The sequence below is a fragment of the Bombus terrestris genome, chromosome 4, assembly GCF_910591885.1.
Source record: "Bombus terrestris chromosome 4, iyBomTerr1.2, whole genome shotgun sequence".
NCBI classification, from domain to species: domain Eukaryota; kingdom Metazoa; phylum Arthropoda; class Insecta; order Hymenoptera; family Apidae; genus Bombus; species Bombus terrestris.
Genome location: NC_063272.1, coordinates 12,507,722 through 12,530,830, shown reverse-complemented (window position 1 = coordinate 12,530,830; position 23,109 = coordinate 12,507,722). Strand labels below are relative to the sequence as shown.

Genomic DNA, 23,109 nt, shown 5'->3' with positions numbered 1-23,109 from the left:
TCTAGATAAATAATATAATTTAATACAAATAGTATAATAATGAGATAAAGGTAATATAACGTATATTACATATGTCGCCACGATTTTGCCGAACATGCTTAAACATTGGTAAAATAATGACACTCACATCCTAGAACATAGTTCACTTTTGTAACTGATTCTAGCAGATATTTCAAAATTGACGATTAATCAAATGTTACACTATTCCAATAAATTAGTGATTCCAACATATAAGTATTAGAAATGAAACAATTAAAAACTATCACAATTTCAATATGTTTTCCATATGTTTTATATTATGTGGAATCATTTACTATGTGGAGCTTTTAATATTTAAATAGAAAAGTAGCACCAATGCTGCTACAAATTAATTTGCTATTAGAAAGATGCACGATTCGAAGAACTGAGGAATACTGGTACGGAGATTTTCTCATTGATAAGCGTTTTATACAACAAAAAGTTAATGGAGAAATTTGCTCGAAAGCAATTTTATATAAAGATGAACGACTGGAATTTACCACATATTACTTATGTAGAAACTCCAAATAAATAATTTTTAAACGTGAAAGAAATACTTCGTTTTACATACTGATAGAGAATTTCCGCTGATGGTAAAGAAAACGATAGTAAAAAGAGAATTTTTGGTACACACGTTTACCCATTCGCAGGTGAAAATGAAATTGTGCCGCGATCGTTCCATTTCAAGCACCTTAAATCGAGTTCTCGACATTTATCTTTGTTGGCTAGCCATCAAAGAGAGAAAACGTTTTAAGGAAATCCGGTGCACGGGAAATTACGGAAATCGATCGCCGTTCGAGCATTAAGGGACACATAGACGGTGGGGTTGTTTTGTAGAATTTGATAGGGAAACTCTGTTTGAAGTGTGCATACGTTTAAAAGTACCATATATCGAAAGCATAAACAATTTTGCATATATGCAATGCAATTTTAAAGATTGAAGCAATGGCCTGAATAATTTTTTTTTATATATTTCCTAGATACATCTTAATTTTACGTTTACACTTTATAGATAAATATTCTCCTTTCATCAACTGACGATAAAATTTCAATATAAATCAATACATCTTCTAATTTATTTTAATTAGTAGTAAGAAAACAATAATTTTTAATTATAGAAGAAATAACTAATAATAAGGAAAATTATGTACATGAATAGATAAAATAAAATTACATAAATAAAAAAATGTTTATAGGAAGATAGTTATCTTTAATCCTAAGTACTCGATATCCTATTAGTATTTCATAAACAACAAACTACATGTGCGCGCGTGCGAGCGCTCGTGTGTGTGTAAGTAAGAATATATTATACGCATTATATATATGTGTATGTATATATCATTAAAATAACTCATCAAACTATGAAGCAGTACCAACAATTAAAAATTAATCATAGTGCCATGTCGTACTATTCCACAGTGAATACTTAACCCTCTGATCTTATTCCGTATCACTCAAAATAGTTCGATCTCTAACAATAACTAAACAAACAACGACATAAACATCACGGACTCAACCACGACGTAGTAAATCCAGGAAAAAATCCAGAAAATATAAACAAAAGCTTTTTTTCACTTACGAGTGATGACAACGCTAATTACGTTTGTTCGACAATCTGGATGACCAGCTGATACACTTAGTTGCGCAGCAGCCGACTGTACTTGGCAGTTCCGCTGCACTTGTAGTCCATTCCCTGAATTCTCCTGAATTCTGATCTCACACACGCACACACAGCCGCCGCCAGCGATCGCAATTTAACTCTGTCACAGTTCACTTCGGACAAAGAGATTCCTCGAGCCTTGAATAGCGAGAATCCGAAAGAGACTCGCGAACGTAATGACAACGCGTCAAGAAAGACGATTAGACTTTCTTTTCTCCTCTCTCTTCATCATTCGCGAGAGACAAAACCGATTAGGGATTGTCCGAACGCGATACTTTTTACGAATGAAGCATGACAGCGTCGCGATTCAACTCGAAACACATTCGACTCTCAATTCAACCCGACTCGACTCGCGAGAGTACGGAAGTCACGCGCACGTTAAGCCACTTATCAAGACCGAAAACGACGATGATGGATGCCACGCTCACCGGCAATTAGTTCGACGATCACCATTCGAATTTCAAACAGTCAAGTGCTCTCGTGACAATTCGATTCTCGAATGGCCTTCATCGATTCGATGCGAGCAATCGAACTTCAATCGCTGCATCGATGATCCGCGCACTGATCTCTGTCTGACAGAGAGAGAAAAAAGTCGTAAATCAACGAGTTAGTTGAATCGATACGCGAGCGAGAGAGAGAGAGAGAGAGAGAAAGAAAGAAAGAGCGAGAGTTTCGACGATGCTCCACCGTATATTACTTCGAATGTTACCGCTCAAACGATTGCACCGATTTAAACGTTCCCTGATCGACAACACACTGCGACAACATTCGGATGAAAATCGTGTCTCATGATGCGTCACGCGATAACATGCGATGTGTAGACGCAACTATCACTCATGTTGTAGAGTTTAGTACGACGGGCAGTAAACTTGACTCGCGGTACGATGAGGTTAACGGTAGTCGAGAAAGAGCCCACGCGAAAGCCAGCCGTGTCGCGTCGCTGAGGCGCGAAGTTAAACGCGACAGGTGCAAAGGGAGTGAAGTGAGGCAAAGCTGCGCGCGCATCTACACAGTACGACACTGCTCGCGGCTCGCGAGAAACTGCCGGCGCGCGCTAACGCGATACCCGACCGCCCCTTTCAAGCAAAGGATCTGGCGCAGGTACCATCCCTTTCTTCCCCCACCACACAGGCACCCCATGACTCTACACCCTCGCCACTTTCGACCTTTCGACGCACACCCCCTTTTCCAACTTATCCCGGACCTGGATCGGGCCAATCGAGACCCCTTACCCCTTACTTCACCGGCGACCCAACCATTGTTAGCTCATTTATCGGCCTGTCTGTTTTATCAAACTGCTCATTCACATTTCACTAATTGTCCTTACTTTCTTTTTTTTATATCGATGATTTTAATGGAGTTTCGTTTAATGAGTTGTTATATGTTTTTGTTTCTTGCTTCTGGAGAGTCGTGGAAAGGTAAGATAGGGATTTGTTTATTATCTGCTGATAAGAAATGGGAACCATGGAACCGTTTGGAGATTATATTGCATAAGGGCTATCATAATTGAATGATTAATAGTAAAGTATTTCAAATGTAAACATAATAAAAATAGAGAGACAGATAATATATATATATATAATGCATATTGACAATATGCACTATTGACAAGAGTGATGTTATAAAGATTATTTTAGATTAGTCTAAGCATTTCAGAGATTTTAATTTAATTACCAAGCATTAATAAAAACACTTATATCACTTTAATTAAAATACAAAATAAAACTATAGTGTAACTAACATAAAAGACGTACATACATATATGAAATCAATGTTTATTATTTGAATATCACTATTCATTAATAAATGTTTCGTATAACTAATTTATTTTTGTAGCTTCTCTGTTTCTGATTGATTTTGGCACATTAATTTTAAAAAAAAAGCAATATCCGATAATAAAGAATGAAAAGATTTTCCAAGCCTTCACAGGAATTAAGGTTCGCTGCACGTAAAAGTAATTTACGTTTCGATTCACTGACGATTTTGAATAAAAAGAGGAAAGATACGGGCAATAACGAACATGCACAAAAAGGAATAGAAAATGAACGACGTTCAATATTTATTTAATTGGCATGTATTCATTTACCATAAACCGTATTTTATTTGCTATGAAAATAATTTAAAATATCACTACAGTTTGAAATACTTGGTTATCATCCAGAAAGTTTTTAACTTGCAAGCGAACTGTAAATTTCAATAATGAAGTAATTCCTTGCACATAATTGTAGATTGAATTATACTCTATATTATTAGGAAAAGATACTTTCATAAAAATAAAAACAGGCGTATCATCTTAACCTCGGTTAAATTTAATTAGAAATCATAACCTTAGTAAAAGTCTCCCAATTTTCATTCGTTCTTAGAATATTACTGATCATATAAAGTAGACATAACGTCGATATTTCATCTTAATTGTTGTAAATTAATGAAACTGATAATTAATGAAAGTACTTATTCACACTAATTAAAGTACATAGAGAAAAAAGACTACGTACGTTTCAAAATCAGTAGATTAATTTTTATGCTCTTCAAATTCGATTTAGTTAATCATTAATTCAAGTCTACAATTTAAACATTATATATGAATACATTTATAATGAACTAAATATTCAAATTACAGCAAGGTGTGTATAAAACACACAACGACTTGCAAAGATCTAAAATTCCCTTGCCAATCCTTTATCTATCCTGACAAGAAGAAGATTTGTATTTATCTCTCTTCCATAGAAAATTGTGATTATACAGTACCTACTTGTTAAGATGAAATTCGAAGAAGAGCAGTAATGGATCAAATTCGCTTCTAAAATTAGAAGGGTCGTTTGCTAAATCACGGAAATCGCGTACTAAATCTATGCATACGACGATGCCAACGCTCCATGAACGAAAGAAAAATCGACAAAGTGTCTTGTTCATTTCGAACTTATACGATCGGCTCAATTATAAATCTTCTACGTTTTATTCTCATCTTTTTATAGAGATTATTGGCGTGTAATTGATATCTTAATGTATAACTCCATCAATTTCCTCATTGGAAAATGTAACCTAACGAGCCGCCTTTCAAGAACAACAAGAGGCACGATAGAACAACTATTCGCGAAACTGAAACCTTGTAATTCGCGTGTTTAATGAATAAATAGGACGATATCAAGCAACCGGAACCAGCTACGCAATTATTGTAAACAAGGTACACGGCGATATTAATCCACAAAGGTGGCTAATAATTAATCAAAATCGCGGCGTCTCGCTGGAAAACGGAAGGGACAAACGATCCAGCCATTTCCGCCTTATTATCGCAATTCATCTGTCGGCTATCTACACAAGATTTATTCCACGTCTTTCACGAAGCCGGGTTTCTTTTGCCTTTGCTCGACCGTAGACAACCGGATCTTCTCCTCTCTTTGCTCGTACCTCGCGTTTATCCGCCTGTCTGCGAGTCCGATTTGCTCACAAAAGACCAGACCGTGGAACAATAAGGGCATCCTGACGCTTCCACATTAAGATTTGTCTTCACGCCTGACGAATTTAAATCAGGCCCATCAGGCTCTGAGTCGTACAATCGAATTTCGTTGGAAATTGGAAATGCCAACATATTTGATAATAGTCATTATTAGATTGTGGACTTCCATGCCAATTCATATCTTTTAAAATTTAAGCTAAATTTAGATCAAAATGCTATCGTTTAATGTATCAGGTACCTAAAAATGTTACTTAGAATTAATGCAATATGAAGGAAATAAATAACTACATTTGATTGTGTTTCTGTCTGAATTAAAGTAAGCATTAATATTATAAAAAGTAGTTGTTTGTTTCTAGCAATCGCGTGTTACTGTACATTGATCGATCAATTTTATAGTTAAATTACAGCCTATTAAAAGAAAAGTTATTGTACTGACGAAGCAATATTTACACTGATGGAACTTTGATTGGTTTTGTGTTGATATGTGGTTTTGCAGTTGACAGACCTTAATCCTAGTCTGTTCTATATACCAAAAATTTTTGAGAATTTGTGGCTTCAAAAAATTTAATTCTAATACGGTATAGATATACCGGAATGAATATTGCTTGTGTCTATATAACGATATTTACAAAATAATATTCATCTACTAACTGATTAAGTACAAAACTTTCCAATGTTATCTCTGCTTTCTTTTAAATGAAATTAATCTCACAACCATATAAAACATACAAACGTTGTATATAAAGGTATGTTATCACGTGACCATCAAACGTTCTACATAGCCGAAGCTTATTTTTCACTGTGCATCAGCAAAATCTGTGTTCCGCGAAGTAAAAAAAAAAAAAGAAAAAAAGAACAAATCCACATATACAAAATCAATAATAATGCCATTTGCCAAAAGCAACGAAGATTGTGAAACATAGATAGAAAATTGTGAATTTCAAACGAATGACAATTGATTGAAAAGCGACAACGATGATTAAAAAGAACAAATTGGTTGACGCTTAAAGTACATATCAGTTTTCCTGGTCAGAATAAAGACGAGAGCGTGGTATTCTACGCAGGTTAGCTTTTCCACCGGAAAACGGTTTTTCCAATGGAAAACGCGATCGACCCTTTGGTAAATGGCTCGAGCCAGGTGTTACTGAACGACGTTCTCCTATCGTGTTTCCCATAGAAAATAAAAGGTTTCCGAACAGAGCCATTGGAAAATTCACTTCGTATTGGCTAAACCAGATCAAATGCGTCCGCACTTACGTCGATACATTTTAACTATACATGCACCACGCTTCGTCTAGCCGGGATTTACGAATATTTCGAGATGCCTGAAAGCTCGCAGACTAGCGAGGAATGTGTTTCGCGAAAGTACATACTACTTTGAAGCAGAACCTGCGATATTCGGTCAGAGAACCTTCTGCGTTGGTGTTCATTTTCGCTCTAGAATCTATGTTCCTTGGCGTGAAAGAGTTTTGTATTGGTTCCTACGTTAATTACGTTTTTATACACTTAAATTTGACAATTCTGAAACGAGCAAAATCTCAGACAATAGTAGTTATAAGAATCGAAACCTCTAAAAGATTTGTTAATCGAACAATAAGGATAACTACAAAAATACTAGAGCAATAAAATACTACGATCTTTTTGTTTAAATCCAGTGAATTGATCATAACTTGGTGGAAAGTTAACATGAGCTGCGACAGATACTTTCTGATTAAAGTTTTATTAAATATGATAGAAATTCGTACTTATTAGAAATAATTTTGTACGATTAGATAGCATGAGGTTACAAATTGCTGTTGAGATAAAAGAATGACATACATATTTGTCTTTAAAAAATAGTATGTTCGGTTTAGAATAAATATCCATCTAGATTTATACACCAAACCATCTGAATCGGATATTTTTTTCAATTCTGTAAACATTACGTCAATATTCTATATTATTCTCCCAAACTTCTTTTTTTTCGTTTTACCATTCAATCGATAGACCAATTTCTAGAATTCTCATATGTCCAACGTTTCGTATAACATTGTACCATTCTGTCATTTGTTACAATTCCATCAAATTCTCTTGATTAAAACGAAAGAAAGGGACTATGGAGGATCTAAAATGGCGTAGAACTCATTAACCATTCGGGACTGAAACATTCCCCATTAAATTAAATCGCCGAAAGTAACATTTCCATTATCATCATAAATTCGTCAGAGATATTTCGATAGTGCTTTATCCCCGAGTCGGCAGGAATATTCATGTTATCGCGAAACTTCTGAGTTCCCTCCGAATTAACAAAGTGAAGCACACAGGTTAGCAGGTAACTTCCTGCAAACTGTATTTGTACAATACTTAGACTAAAACTGGTAGGTATATTCGGAAAGAATGACTGTAGTTCTATCAGAAGTCATGACAGGCGAACTTCTGATTATCAAGTTTCCTGTCTCAACCCCTTTATCTGCTGTCCCCTTCTCGTGTAATCCCTTACTGCTAAGTAAGTATCAGCTTTAGCGGGAATACCGAGCAAAACCTTATTCTACGAATTCACCTTGTCTGTGAATGCAACTCACACAAAATAAACAATGATTGTAGCCTGCAGTTTCATCGTCAATGCTTAAATATGAGGTAATATCAAATTCCTTAATTTAGATATTGATATATTAAGACGAGAAAGGTTGAATATCTTCTCGTTCCTTTAATTAAAAATAAGTCACATGTAAAATTCGAATTCATATTATAATCAGTCTGTCAGTTTATACAGTTAAAAATTGAATAGTTTCATATGTCTTTTTGAATACGAAATACATTAAAGGTAACAAATGTCAGCACAGCAGCAAGAATTTCAATGAAAGTTGTGTATACGTAGACTACACAGATAATATGTAGCAACAGAAGTTACAAACCCTATAGCTGCACTACAGGATAAAAATTGGAAGTGAAATAGGGAAACTGTACGAGATCAAACTACACCCTTCAGACGACAGAAGACATACAACGGCAGACTTCCACCACTTTGCCAACATGCACGACAAATACATATCATATAATATGCTGTATGTAAACTTCGCAAAAATATCGAAATTCAATGTTATTTTTCATGATTGTGTTTTATATATTGTTTTTAATCATTGATTTATTCTAATTTATTAATGTATTTTAATATAATTAATTATCACGTGGTCGCAATATTTTATTTGTTACTAATAAAGCTTAAATTTTGAAGTATAGTTTAGTAGCTTAATATTTTATTCCAAGTAAGTGTGAACTCGTTCATTTAATCGCTTTTATCTAACTTTTTGACATTCTCTTTGCCAAAAGAACAAATTTTAAATGATTATGCAGAAACCTCAAATCTTCTTGAATAGAAATACGAAGGCTCTTTAACATATATTAGATGTGAAACTTTGTAAGTTTACGGAGCTGTAACTTCAAAATATTCAACGATACTTTGCGTAATTTTATTCAAATTTATCGACCTTAAATTCTCGTGAATAACGAGAAAAGGAAATTTTTGTAATATCAGAAATGCTTTCTGCATACACATACCTATATAATGACTGCAAAAATGGAATGAAAAGTTCATTTCTTTCACGTTTCTCACAGGCTACTCCTTTTTTTAAACTTCAGTTTCTAATTATTTCAATTCGTCATTACACAATATTATTTTAATTTAATATAAGAAAATTTCTAAATATATATAAGTGTAATATCGGTCAAATATTAGTCAGTCATTTATTTTTATTAGTTACTTTTCCAATTATATTACATCTACTACATATTACATTGAATATTCTTTGAAAAGGAGTCACATCAACTTTCTTATTTTTATTCGCTAGAAGGACTAAGGAAAAGAATACTTATATTTTAAAAATTGTTGCTTATACTTGTATTAGACAATATTTAAATAAAATTAAATTGGACAATGTTCAAGCAATAAGGCATGACTCTCTTTCATGTTTGGTTTGTACCACCAGAATACCTGGTATTAAAGGATGTAACTGGAAAGAGAGGAACTGGGAGTTACTATTGAAACGAATAAACAGTACAAGCTAAGCCAAAAATTTCAAATAAAGGAAGGCGTGCTAAGAACTCCGTAATATCCTTTATTGTATTTGCATCGGAAATAACGGTATTAACTGAAATACAAAGTACTGATCGAAATATTCTGCCATAAGTAAGTGCAATAAAGTGCAACAAAGTTAAAGTACAATAAAATTAAAGTGTAATATACAAGTAAAGTTCTAGTAATTGCGTCCTTTCAAAAACTTCTTAATTTGCTTTTTCAATTTCACTTTGTTTGAAAATGCTCCTTTCTCGACGACCCTTCAGTATCCCATACAATCGTAGACTCGCATTAATGACACAACTATCGGTCTTCAATGAATAATTAATGAAAGATTATTACTGGACATCCACATTTGTAGCACTTAAAGACTGCGATCTGACGTCAGAAAAGAAGTAGGACGCCCTAGTTTTGCTAAGACCGATTACTTTATTAACCAATCTGACATGTTACAAAATTGTACTAGCAGGCATATATCTTGTAACAATGAATCGCGTAAATAACGATTGCTAATTAATAATGCACGTTAAATTTTGCTGAAGATTTGTATCTTATCAGGAATTTTAATTCGCAATTCGTTGTACGTTATCATTAATCATTGCAATTATTTTCACACGCAATTAGAATAAAGCTAAATTAGTTATTCAGAATATTTATTCTCGATTTAAATATATAAATTACATATATAAACAATGTACATATTGTAACATTGTAACGTAAAAACTTTGTCTATATTTTTTGGAAAAAGATCGTGTGGTATAATTAATCTGGCTATTTAATTTATAAAAGAATAAATAATATACTTTGAAATATTCTATGCACAGTGTGAAATACAAATAAATATATATTCATTAAACTAATTTATTTTCGTAATACATGTTTCATTTTATTATGTTTTGTAAAAATATTTTAAATTAATGTAATTTTTTATATTCTACAAAGTGATATCATAATTATCAAGAATAGCTATTCTTCTCAAATAAAATAAGATTGAAAACATTAAAAAACAGATACCTAGAGACATATGTACATTATTATTATATAATTATTATATATAGATATATAATATATATAATAAATATATATATGTGTAAAATATATAAATTTATAAATACATAAAATATAGATTTCATTTCAAAAAGAAACATTTCTAAATTTTCTATATTTTTTATTTCTATTTTAACCCTTCGGTGAAGATTCATATGCGATTATTTAAAGTATTTCTTGAAAATATAACCGTGCGACCTTGTACAATAAACACGACGAATATTACCTCAATTCATTGAGATTCTTGAATTACTCTTTACTTTTTAACTCTAACAAGGCGGTGTCTGCGGTTGATTCATGCGTTTCTAATACAATTACATGAATCGATATAGTGCGCGATATGATGTAATTAAGCCGTACATCGACTGTGTAGCGAGGGCAATTGTATCGTCTATCGCCTTTTATAGTCTTCGTTGAATCATTTCACTTCGTTACGTAATCTTTCGTTTCATTTATAGCTTTCAACAAACACATCGTTGTACAATAATATTTCAGAGAAATAACCATTATTGAATATACGATACACGAATTCTCCACGAACGTTTTATGAAACCGAGATAGATAAAGAAATTCACGGATTTACAACATAAAGCGAATTAAAATACGAATTCTACAATTTACAATATATTACATAAAAATTCCTTTTTTAAAATTTATATCGTTGTTTAACATTTTTTCAAGAAATAGATGTCATTTGCTCTAATTATTCGAAATAATCAGAATTCTATCATTTCGGAAAACATCAAATCTCATCTATTTAAAGTCTATACGTTTGTATAAAGCTTTATCGAAAAATATTGCCCTATATCTCTGTACTACTACTCCAACATATATATCCATATGTATCCACTTTATGTAACTATAAAATCTCCAACGTTTTCTATAATAAAAAAGCAAGTGCAAATTAGTCATGGTGTTATAGTTCAAGCTACCTTGTTCTTCTTCCAAGAAATCGGAAAATCCGTGGACGTATACAAAACAGGATGCAAATCCGACGACTTGTACAGCTTTAGATATCTCAGAATTCACGAAATTGATATAAATCTGCTCCAGAGGCATAGAATGCACGTTGTCTATCAAAACGTGTAATGAAATTTAATGGTGCAGGAATATACAGAATATGCATAGTATTCATATAAAAAATCTTTTTCATAGTACCATCAGATACTTTATTTTATATAATCGATCTTTTACAATTACATAATTCTGTTGGATCAAAAAACGTTTAAAATGTAAGAAACATCTGTAACGGAGGTCTACGACTTGCCGATCGTAACAGTTTCCATCAACACTTCGTTCATCCAATACTATTTCAATAATCGTTGGATCGTGTTTCTGTATAATTACCGTGTGCAAGTCTAACAGAGGTCCTTTAGCATCCAGCACGTCATTTCTGTTATTTGTCACCGAGATTCAACAGTTTGATTCATCACGATGCTGCGTCCGGGAAAAAAAAGAAAACATCAGTGGCCAGAAACATTACCGTGCGCATTTCTTTCTTTGTTTTTTCCTTTGAAACATACTGCCTCCCTCTTCTCCTTTTCCTTCTAGTCAATGGCATTTAGGAGACGTGAAGACTGGTTTTGTAACGTAGGCTGTGAAAAAGGACTGACAACCAACCAGCTGATATCCCTTGAAGCAAAGGGAAAGCGGAGACACCCACCCCTCTGCCACTTTGCGGATGGCGCCAACGCTTTAGGAGAAGGGGACCGCTCGCTTTAAGTCCAAGTAGTCGTTACACACCGTGTGTATATGGCGCACACACGGTCCGTCCACTACTCAGCCACACCACTGCGAAGACGTCCACGAGAGAGGGCCCAAGTCCGGCCTTGGATAACAGTGCCCGATATTATGAAGAGGGGGTGGGGTTCCATGGCCAGGGATTTCACCTCCCTCTTCCCCGTCCTTTCACTGTGTCTAAGGCATGAGCCAGCAAGGTAAACCTTACTGATGAGTCCGCTAGCAAGCTCTGGACGAAACACACTTTTTTTTTTCTTCTCAATCTTTTCCATCTTCTTTTATATTTCCATGATAACTGGAGCGTTATTGGCTGCAGATGTCGCTTGCTGGAGGACGCTGTATTTTCTCTTCTTATTTAGATGTCGTGGATGAAAAATCGGATTTCGGAAAAATACGAGGGCGCCGGGATTAGAACTCGGATTCTCAAAGTTTGCATCCTAAGGCGCTAACCACTCTTTTTTTTTTTTTATCTCTGTTTATTTGTTCCAGGTTATTTACATATTTTTTTACATCATTTTTTTCCAGAATAAACGCTGAATTCTAATTGTAGGGTGGTACAGGCAAGAGTACCGATACGCGGCGGTACGACGTAGCCATGCATTATTACATTCTTTTCTCTTTTTTTTTTTTAAGATTATTATTGTTAAATAAAATAAAATTAAGCCGCTGTTGCGCTGTGCCTATGTACGATATTTTAATTTATGTCCTGAAAGCCTGGACGCAAAAACAGGACAGTTCGCTAGCCTATTAGGGAGGGGTTGGGAGGGGATGGACTGGGAGGAGCGGGGAGGGGTGTTCTGTGGGATTAGTATAATATTTGTTTATCTATTTACATATTTACATATTTACACTTTGATTCGGTGAGCGTTGCCGTTCTGTGGCTCTTTATCTTGTTGTTTTTGTTGAGAATTCCGTATCCACCAGTATTTTTTTGTGTTTTTTCTGTGTTTGTCTTCTGTATCCTTTTGGGGGAGGGCCATGTTGTATCTCCACCTAGTGTCTGCCGTGCGGCCATCTAGGTTTTCCTCGTATTGGATAGATTTCATTCCTATTTTCCTTTGCATATGATAAATTATGGGTATGTTGTTTTGGTCTTGGAGATAGTTTTTTTCGTCTAGGTATAGAAAGGCTTCGGGGGGGATGTAGCCTGTTAACAGAGTGTTTTTGAAGTATGCGTCGTTTGGGTATAAGCAGCCGAAGATTAGGCTGTTTTCTTTGATCTTCGCGGCTTGCGAGAAGTGATTTCTCGTTAGTTTTAGGATGTGACAGTCGATGCGGTGGATGTTGGCTAAGTCGTATATTTTTTTATTTTTTATGTATTTTCTGTATCCGCTGTGTTCTGATCTGTAAATGCTCAGGCAAGCTCTGATGCATTTTCTTTCAAATATGCGAATTTTTTCCATTATTGACGCAGGTATGTTGTACCATATTGGGCAGCCGTAGGTTATAATGGGTCTTATTAGCGATTGGTAGCACATGATTTTTACTTTGCTATCGAGAAGTCTGGAGTAAAACAGCCTTTTTGTATTCCAAAAGGCTTTGCTGGCTTTGGAGAGTTGGATTTCGATGTGTTGCTTATAATTTAGTTTTTCATCTATGTTTATTCCTAGGTATTTTACGCAGTTTTTGTGTGGTATGAGGTTCTCTTCGTTTGCTTTTTCTTTTAGGCGGAATTTCCTGACTTGTTCCCTTTCTGCTGGGCCGATTTTGCTTGTTCTGGGTCTGAATAGTATGGTTTCGCATTTGCTTGCGTTGATTTTTAGTTTCCATGTATGATAGTAATCGCTGATTTTGTTGAAGAGTTCTTGCAATTCCGTTCTTATCGTTTTGGTTTTGCGGCCTGTTACGTAGATGATTAGGTCATCCGCGAAGGCTATGGAGCGTTTGTGTGTGGATGTGTTGAGGTTAAAGAGGTTTAGTAAGTCGTTATTGTAGATGCTGAAGAGTAGCGGGGAATTTACTGTTCCTTGTTGCAGGCCGTTCTCTATGGAGAATTCTTTGCTTGAAGTGTGCGAGCCGTCGGTCATTATGAAAGTTTTGTTTGTTACCATGTCCCATACTATTTTGATTAGGTATTCGGGGAAATTCTTTTTGATCATTTTATAAATGAGCCCTGGGATCCAGACGGTGTCGAAGGCTTTTTCGATGTCTATTAGGCAGGCGGCTACTCGCTGGTTTGCGTTAAGTGCCCAGCAGATATCAGACGTAAGTTTGTTTATTGCGTGGATTGTGGAGTGTTTGTGGCGGAAGCCGAATTGGTTTTCCGGGATTATCTTATTTTTTGAGCAGAAGGCTGCTAGGGGGTTGTTTATGATCATTTCGTATACTTTGCTTATGTTGGGGAGGAGGCTTATGGGTCGTAGGTTTGCAGGTGATGAGCCGTCTTTATTTTTTTTTGTAATGGCTATGAGTTTGGCTTTTTTCCATTTTTTGGGGAAGTACGTGTTGTTTAGTGCATTATTAAACAGTACTGTGTAGTACCATTTTATTTTGTTTGGTAGGCGTTTGAGCGAGATGTTTGGGATGCCATCGAAGCCGGCGGATTTTTTGTTGTTTAGCGTGGAGAAGATTGTGCTTAGTTGATTGAAGTTTGTGAAGTAGTTTATTTCTGGGTCGGGCTGTTTGGGGTCGTCCGATGTGTTTTCGTTTGAGAATGTGCAGACTGTTTTGTTTAGCGCTATGTCTTGTTTTATTTTATTTTTTAGTATGTTTGTTTCGGCGATGATAATTCTGTTTAATTGTTCTCGGCCCATGTGTTCGTTTTGTGTGTGAGTTTTGGCGAAGTGGGTGCCGATAATGTCTAGTTTTTCCGTTGTTTTTGATATTATGAAGTTGCCCTCTGCGTCTTTGTTGGTGTTGTGTATCTCGATGCCTGCTTCTTGGATGAGGGAGGCTTTTTCTGGAGGCAGTTTGAGGGGCGGGATGGAGTTTTGTTCCTTTGGTCTGAAAATTTGATTTATCTGCGGGAACATGCTAGCAGAGTCTTTTTTGGAGATATTTTTTATTTTGTTTGTCCAGTATTGATTTATAGAGTTTGCGAATTCTTGTTTTAGTTGTGATTTTATTTCGTGTAGCAGGTACTTTAGGAATTCTATGTCTTCTCTTTTGTCGTAGGAGTAGTTGTGTCTTAGGTAGTTTAATTTCGATAGTATGTAGCTTTTATCTCGTTGTAGTTTTTTTATTTTATAGTTTATATATGGCTCGCAGGAGTGTTTTTTTTTAAATGTCGGTACGGATTCTTGTAGGGCGATTTGTATATGTTTTTCTATTTCGTCTATGAACGAGTCGATTTGTCTGTCTGTTAGGTTGACATTGTTGTAGATTTTTAGGTCACAGTTCTGTTCGAGCAGGTTTTGGAACTTTTTCCAGTCTGTCTTTTTGTAGTTGTACCTGGGTGTTTCGGTCTGCGTTTCGAGTGTTAGGTAATCGGATGTGTTTTTGCTTATCTGAAATACTATGGCGTTATGGTCGCTGTCGTAGTCTATGGTTTTGAGAGTGTTATTTGGTCGTAAGTTTTGGAATTTTATTCGGGCGTCTGCTAGGCATATGTCTAGGTAGGAGCGTCCTTTTGGGTAAGAGGGTAGCTCGGAGCCATAAAGGTTTGTTTTGTAGAAGATGCTTTTATTGTCTAGCCAGGTTCTGACGGAGTTTCCTCTCGTGTTGTTTATTTCGTTTTTCCAGCTGGTATGTTTGGCGTTAAGGTCACCGGCTATTATGTAGTAGTTTTCCTGTTTGTCGAGCTGTAAAAGTTGGAAGAGATTGTCGAATTCGTCGTTAAATTGTTTCTGGTTTCCGTAGGCTGCGTAGGCTGCAGAGATAAATAAGTTTTCCTTATTGTTTATTTTTATTTTTATGATCGTCGTCTCTAGGATTTTGAAGTTTGTTATTTTGTCGTTTTGTATTGTTTTGAACTTCAGGGGGTTTTTTATGAGGATTGCCGTTCCTCCTCCTTGGGTGGCGTTTGGTCTGTCGTGTCTTATTATAGAGTAGTTTTTGTATTGCACCTTATGTCTATAGTTCAGTTTGGTTTCTGAGATAAGTACTATGTCGGGGGTTTCTTTCTTAATTAGAGTTAGTAGGCTGTATCTTTTTTGGTTTGAGATTAGAGAGTTGGCGTTTATTGATATGATTTTCAGATGTTTAACTTTTGTCTGGTTTGTTTTCTGCTGTGATTGGTGGGCGGGTGTGTTTTGGCTAATCTTCGTCTATATTTTCGATGATGTTGAAGATGGAATCGATTCTTTCTTCATGCGTATTTAGTGCTTTTTTGATTTCGTTTAGTTGGGTTTGTTGGTCGTTTAGTGCTTTTAAGATGCTTTTTTTGAAGTCTTCAATGACATTTATTATGCTTATTTGGGGTGCGTCTATTGTTGGGTTTGGGTTTTGTTTGGCTTGTGCCGCTAAGTTTGTTACTAGCGGGCTTGTCTCGTTTATACTTGTTTTTTGTTTTACTATATCCGCGAACTTTAGCTCGGGGACGTACTTACGGCTTATTTTGGCGATTCTTTCGGTTTTTGATGTTTTTGCTTTGGTGATTTTTTCATTAATCTTTTTCCGGAGTTCGACGAGTTTTGGACATCCTTTGTAAGATGCAGGATGTCCGTAGTTTTTGCAGTTTACGCAGTAGATTTTTTCTTTGCTGACTACTGCTTCTTTTTTTATTTTGCACTCACCTGGCCCGTGCGGTTCAGTGCATTTTACACAGCGATAATTTAGGTTACAGTTTTGTGCAGTGTGGCCTATTCGCTGGCATTTGTAGCACTGCGTGATATCGTTGTTTTTTTTTATTTTTTCCCATGCTATTTTTAGATAGTTGAGTCTGTTTATTTTTAATAGGTTCCCAATATTGCTATCGGGGGAGACTTGAATTATATAGATTGGGAGCAATGTGTTGTTCTCCCTTGATTTTCTTGTTGTGAATCGGGTCACTTTGGTGAAGTTGACTTCTTCGATATTCAGGGCTTTCAGATCTTCTAGTATTTCCGCTTCTGTGTAGCTGTTACCTAGACCTTTTAGTAGATACGTATGGGGTTTTTGAGATTTTGGAGTGTATGTGAAGTAGGCCGTGTTGGCTGCAGTCAGTATTTTTTTTGCATTTGTGTAGTCATTTATGTTTTGGAGGTAAAGCACATGCTTACCTGAGTGGATTCTTTTGATGTGGAAATTCTTGATTTTGAGTGAAGTTTCCATGAGTGCTATTGTATCTTTTGGGTCTTGTAATGTTATTTTGATGGGGGGTGGCCTGGCCCCTTTTGCCGATGTGGGGGGGTCTGCCTGTTCTTCAGCGGGGTGGCTGGGTGGCAGGCCTTTATAATTTTGGTTTTTCAGTAATGTTGAATGTTGTGGTGTTGTTGTTTTTTTTGGCGGAGCGGCGGGGGAGGTACTTGTCCGGGCGGCATTGTTTTTGTTCGTGGTTATCGGTGATGTGACCAGGGGTGTGGGCTGTCTGGTTGCTTTTTTCCTTAGTAAGTCGTTTTTTTTTTTTAATGTTTCGATGATAGTTTCCTGCGACTGCGGTGCGCAGGGGTCTTGAGCTTGGAGGGCTTCAAATCTATTTTTTATTGGGATTGCCATTGGTTGGGGGCTTCTTTTTTGTTTCATGTTTTCGTTTTTTTCGTGACACTCTTCTTGAGAATCGCTTTCTTTTTCTTTTAAATTTTCTTGTCTGATTTCTTTTTTGTTCCTGCTTATCAGGTTTGGAGGCGGATTGAGTTTCCGCGTCTTTTGTGCAGCGGGTCTTATGCTGCTATCTTTAGTTATCTGTTGCTTTTCTATCTTCCTTTTGACCCCCTTTTTTGTCGGACTTATGGCGGATTCCGCCTCCTTGGTTTCAGTCTCATTCCTTTCCTCTTCTATTTTTGTATTGTTTTTAGTGTGGGTGATGTTATCACTATTTTTTCACTGCTTAGCACTCTTTTTGCTTTTTTTTTTTCACCGCTCTCTCACTGTATACTGTACACTGAATAGCTTGCTGCGCTCACTGTTTGGGCCTACGCCTGGTAGTCCCTTAGGGTCGAGAGGTCAGGCCTGCTCGGAGGATCACGGTCGACTGGGGCGCTAACCACTCCGCTGCAGTCCTCCCGAACTATTCGTGTCAAGTGATGATATTTGCGGTGTGGAGTACCGCCACAGGAGTAAAGCTCGGTGTGGGTGTGGTTTCTGAACGATGAACGCGGATTCGTTGTTCGCACTTTTCGTTAGGAAAGTGAGGATAACTATCCGCGCTGCCCATTGGCTATAGCCAACGTTAATGAATGAAGATAGGAGGAGGTGGGTGACGTTCGTTGGAAAAATCCGGTTTTTCCGTTAGGTAACTATCCGCTTTCTCCGCACAATAAACCTAAGGATTGTTCTAAGGACCATCCACAAACCGAAAACACTTACAGGATTACAGATTCCTTCAAACTATTAAGATTACGTCAAAAGATTCAGTTTATAGTATATAGTATATGGTAGATCAATATCTAGTATAAAATTTCACGCACACGGCGCACGAATCATCTTACATAATCATCAACATAGAGAGTCATAAGAATATACGTAAAATAAAATTAAACATCGCAAAAGTAACTTAATTAAAAATGAGTACAATGTATCATGTATAATATAATGAATTCAAATCGTCTAAAAAATATTACAATTTTATAATGATTTTACTATAAAATGTTTTTAAAAAAAGCTAATACGATTATATAGCATTTTCAAGCATTTACGAACATTGCCGTAATTATTAGGTCTTAGTTAAAGTCAAATTGAGCAAGGGACGGAACATAGAAGTATTTAACACTGAAGCTTTCGAACTAAATAGAAATTCTAAGTCTTTTTAATTTCCATACAGAAATTCATTCTTTTCCTGAATTAAAATTCAAACTGAAATACTAAATAAATGCTAACAATTTAGATTTCAATGAAAATATCACGATTCAATCAAATAAAATTTCAATTCGAATATAAAATGTATAAAATTTAAATTAAATTGTAATGTCGAGCGTGTAATGTTCATACTAGTAAAAATGTGTAAACGTGAAAATAAATTTCCATTATATTTTAACAAATTGTCAATGTTTGAAAACATGACACTTTGTTATAAAAAGTTTAATACCTGCTCTTTGTAGCTTATAACCTTTTAAACAATACCATGTCATAAATGAATGCTTTGATACCTGGTATAGTAGGTAGAACTTGCTTGGTGTAACTGTAATAGATGAGTCAATCGAACGGAAGTTAGCAACACAAAAGATCATTTCTATTAATTATCACGCATAACTGTTACTATTTGTACTTTATTGTACTGCAATACAATACTTTCTGTAATACAGTAGTTTCCCAGATAAGAATATCTGAAAATGGTGCATTTCAAAAGATCTTTTCCAAGTAAAATATTAAATAAAATACTTTTTCCTATTTATTAAAACATATAAAATCTTTTTAGAAAACGAAATCTTTTATGAAAAAAATTCTTTTATAAGTACATTCTTATATAAGTAAATTCATACATTGTTAATGTCATAAATTATAAACCCAGAACTTCTTCTATATAGGATGTATTAATATAAAATAAAATATTAATAACATTTGAAAAAGGATAAGATTCGTTTGTAAAAAGGGTTGCTCCTTTCTACATATTTAAATTAAATACTCATTACCGAATATATAATATTCTGCTTAACAAATATTTTCAAAAATCATACTTCTTAACTACCTTACGCAAATTGTTATTTAAATTTAAAACATTAGAAACTAAACAGTGGAATAATGAGTAAAGTTTGCATAAATGCAACATTGTTGAAAAAGGTACATAAAGTAACTTGCATATTGTTTCATCAAGAAACAAAAATTGTACAGTCGATAATTGATCGCCTGTTCCTTATAAATGACCGGTCGTCACCCCCACAACTAGGGCCAAGTTCCATTCAATGGATCCTAGAATTTCCTTTGACACACCATGAAGTTCGACGGCTGAGTAGTGCGACCTAAACCGAATTCAACTGTCCACGAAACAATACTAATTATTCGTGAGACAATAACGAAACCTTTTTATTTTTGATTCTTTCTAAATAAAACTTCCTCTGAGGTATTTATCACATTTTTCAATTAAAATGAGACTAAACACGATATAGTTTAAATCTCATTTCCATGTATGTACATATATTTAATAGACGAAAGAAAATAAGTTAACATCATTAAATAAGCAAATATGCTTCAAATTACATATATCGTGTTTGGTTCTGTTTTTATCAGAAATGCTTCGCTATTACACTGATAAAAGATTCGTTCAACGAGAGATGGAAAATGAAAAAAGTGCGTTGTTGCATTAATATTATCCAACCGATATGTTTCTCTTCGTCAAGCCCACTTTTGGATCTCTCTCTCTCTCTCTCTCTCTCTTTCTCTCTCTCTTTCACTCGTACTGTCCTTTATATCCGGAAAAATGGCGAGTCACATCTATCACATACATACAATCGAGTGCTCTACACTCCACGTGATAATTCATCGTCAGGGAATCGCGATTTTCGTTCAATTGCGTATAGTATAGAGACGATACTGTATTAGATCAATAGATATTTTGCAGAAATCCAAGAAAAATTTCCATGATTTAAAAATATCAATGTTTACTATAAATAGATACCCTAATTTCCTTAAAATAATACTTTAGTAAAGTGGATTTAGTAAAGTTTTATACAGATCAAAATGATAATATTAATAATACATAATAAAAAAAAAAATAATCACGAAAAATATATTACGTATATTCTTAAAATTATCTCCTATAACTACAATGTTAAAAAGTTCAAGGAGAATTTAATAATCATAAGAATAACTGAAAAGAAAATTATAAATGAAATATTGGTATGTTGACGGAACGTTACACCTTAATAAACTAAATATACGCATTTATTATCATATCACTTTTCGTATTCATCCAACACATCAAAGTCTACTCACACCAACTCAATGCCAAGATGCTAGAAGTTCAATGTTTCCGTCTATCCCTAAACAAGTCTTCGTGATGGATTAGAACGACGTCAAAGCTATCACGTTCGAATTCAGGACATCCTGTGTACGTCATCGATGTCTCTATCGATAACTCGCCAGTGACTCATGCGCGAGTACCTCGAGTTCGATCTCGAAATAATGAGCTGCCAATTAGCCGGAAATAAAAAGTTTATCCTTCCGATCGATTCGTGCCGGGAAATTAGGTAACAAGGTATAGCCTGGCCTCGTGCTCTGCGTCCATTTTTTTCTCCTACAGTCTCATTTCAATATTTGTTCCGACATGCGAAATCTATTACCCTGTCATGAAGTAAAATCAACGACGACTCGGCGATCCACATCTGGCCCATCGCCAAATTCACTTTCGAAGAAGCCGTCGTAAAACAATACAGTTTGTGTTCGTTTTCTTCGAAACGAGCATGAAAATCGTACGTACCTGTGTATCGTCGAATCGATATAAATGTAATGTGGTACACAATTTGTAGTTTTTTGGAATTTTTAAATTGATAAGTTAAAATTAATATTTTTGACAAATTTAAATTAATATTGTGTAGATAGTCGATACGCTCCGTGTTGAATTTTCCGCTTTGACTGGATATTTTCGTTTCTATTCGTCGATAAATTTGGCATACGATATTTTGTATAATCCAGTACCGGGTTTTAATTATCAGTAAATTTATTCTTGAGTGTTATATATTTTTATTTTACTAACAACAGTATGTTATTACATAGTGATATTACAAATATTATAAGATGGGTATTATACGGAAAACTGGTGATTCTGGTAATGTGAGCTATCAGATAATCTCAAAAATTGATACGGTAGAAAAGACGTTAAAATGACGTATTTGTATTTGCATCAAATGTTGTTTGAATTAAATGTGAACTTTATGTTCTTGTATTCTTTGATCAGTTGAAGATTGGTAGTACCTAATAATATCTGACATGAATAGAAGGATAATCAAATTATCTTTATCTTTATCAAACAAAGTAAAAAAATTAATATAGAAAATATCGCATAAAATGAAAATTTTAGCAGTAAAATATGTTTAAAGTCTTATACAATTCCTTTCCTTTATAATTTTAATCTTCTTTTTGCTTTTTATTTCGCGTAGGAAGCAGACTGTGGTAGGTTGTGAGATGTTGGTCTATTTATATTTAATAAAGAAAGAATGGTCCGTTTCATAGAAAATATGTATATGTATAAATGATGTAGTAAATACACGAGTTTGGCAAAGAACTAACTTTTATGTAGAATCTCGTTCGTATCGTTGGGATTTATTAATATAGTCTAAATATTTTATTCGAGTATAATAAAGTCGGCTATGCATATAGGCAAATTACCGTCGTGTTTGCTTCCGAAAATAATCCTTGACCGCAGAGAATTGGCCGTGCTTCTTATATGCGACAAAAATAATTTCTTCATCTCCCAAAAGTCATCTTCGAGCGTTATAAAATCTTTTGTTTCATGACAAAATGGAATATTCTTGATATTTCGGTTGCTTCATCACTTGTGAAACTATATTAAAATGAATCAGATGAACATATATATTTTACAATAAATTAAAGCTATTTTTCTTTTACATCTACCGTAAGACGAGGAGTAACATATCATTATACATAAATAAATTTATTTTTAATGTTTCAAAATTAGATATTTTGCTTTCCGAAAGGAAATTACTTTTTCCTAAATTTATCATCGAATAAGTTCTACCATTTTTCTTTAAAAAATTTTTTTGTTACAATGTTTCATTTATCATTAGACTGCAGATATTTACTCGTTTATGGAAAATAAATATACGAAAATATATTGAACGTATAATGACATGTAAAAATATATAAAATATTTAAAGTAAAATACTCGTTGTATTATTTAACCATATTCATAAAAAATATGAGCTTACATATATGTGCGATCTATTTGTCACATTTCAAGGAACAGGTGCAGAATGATTCAAGGTATTATATCTCCGCGTTGTAATATTTTTAGTCAAAGGAACTATAGTCGTAAAATAATTCCAGAGATCAAGAGAACGATAATCACCTTTTAAGAACCTTATTAGGATATAAACTTCTTGTACATGAAATCTCATTGTCAAAGCTCAACAGTCCGTTTTTAGAGAATCCTATTTTTTGGAG

The 23,109-nt window shown here is 34.6% G+C and overlaps 1 protein-coding gene across 1 annotated transcript in view; it reads right to left on the bottom strand.

Annotated features, from left to right (window-relative positions):
- Positions 1 to 23,109, bottom strand: part of LOC100651991 — a 232,738-nt gene that overhangs the window by 192,495 nt on the left and 17,134 nt on the right. The gene's annotated exons all lie outside the window — the stretch shown is intronic.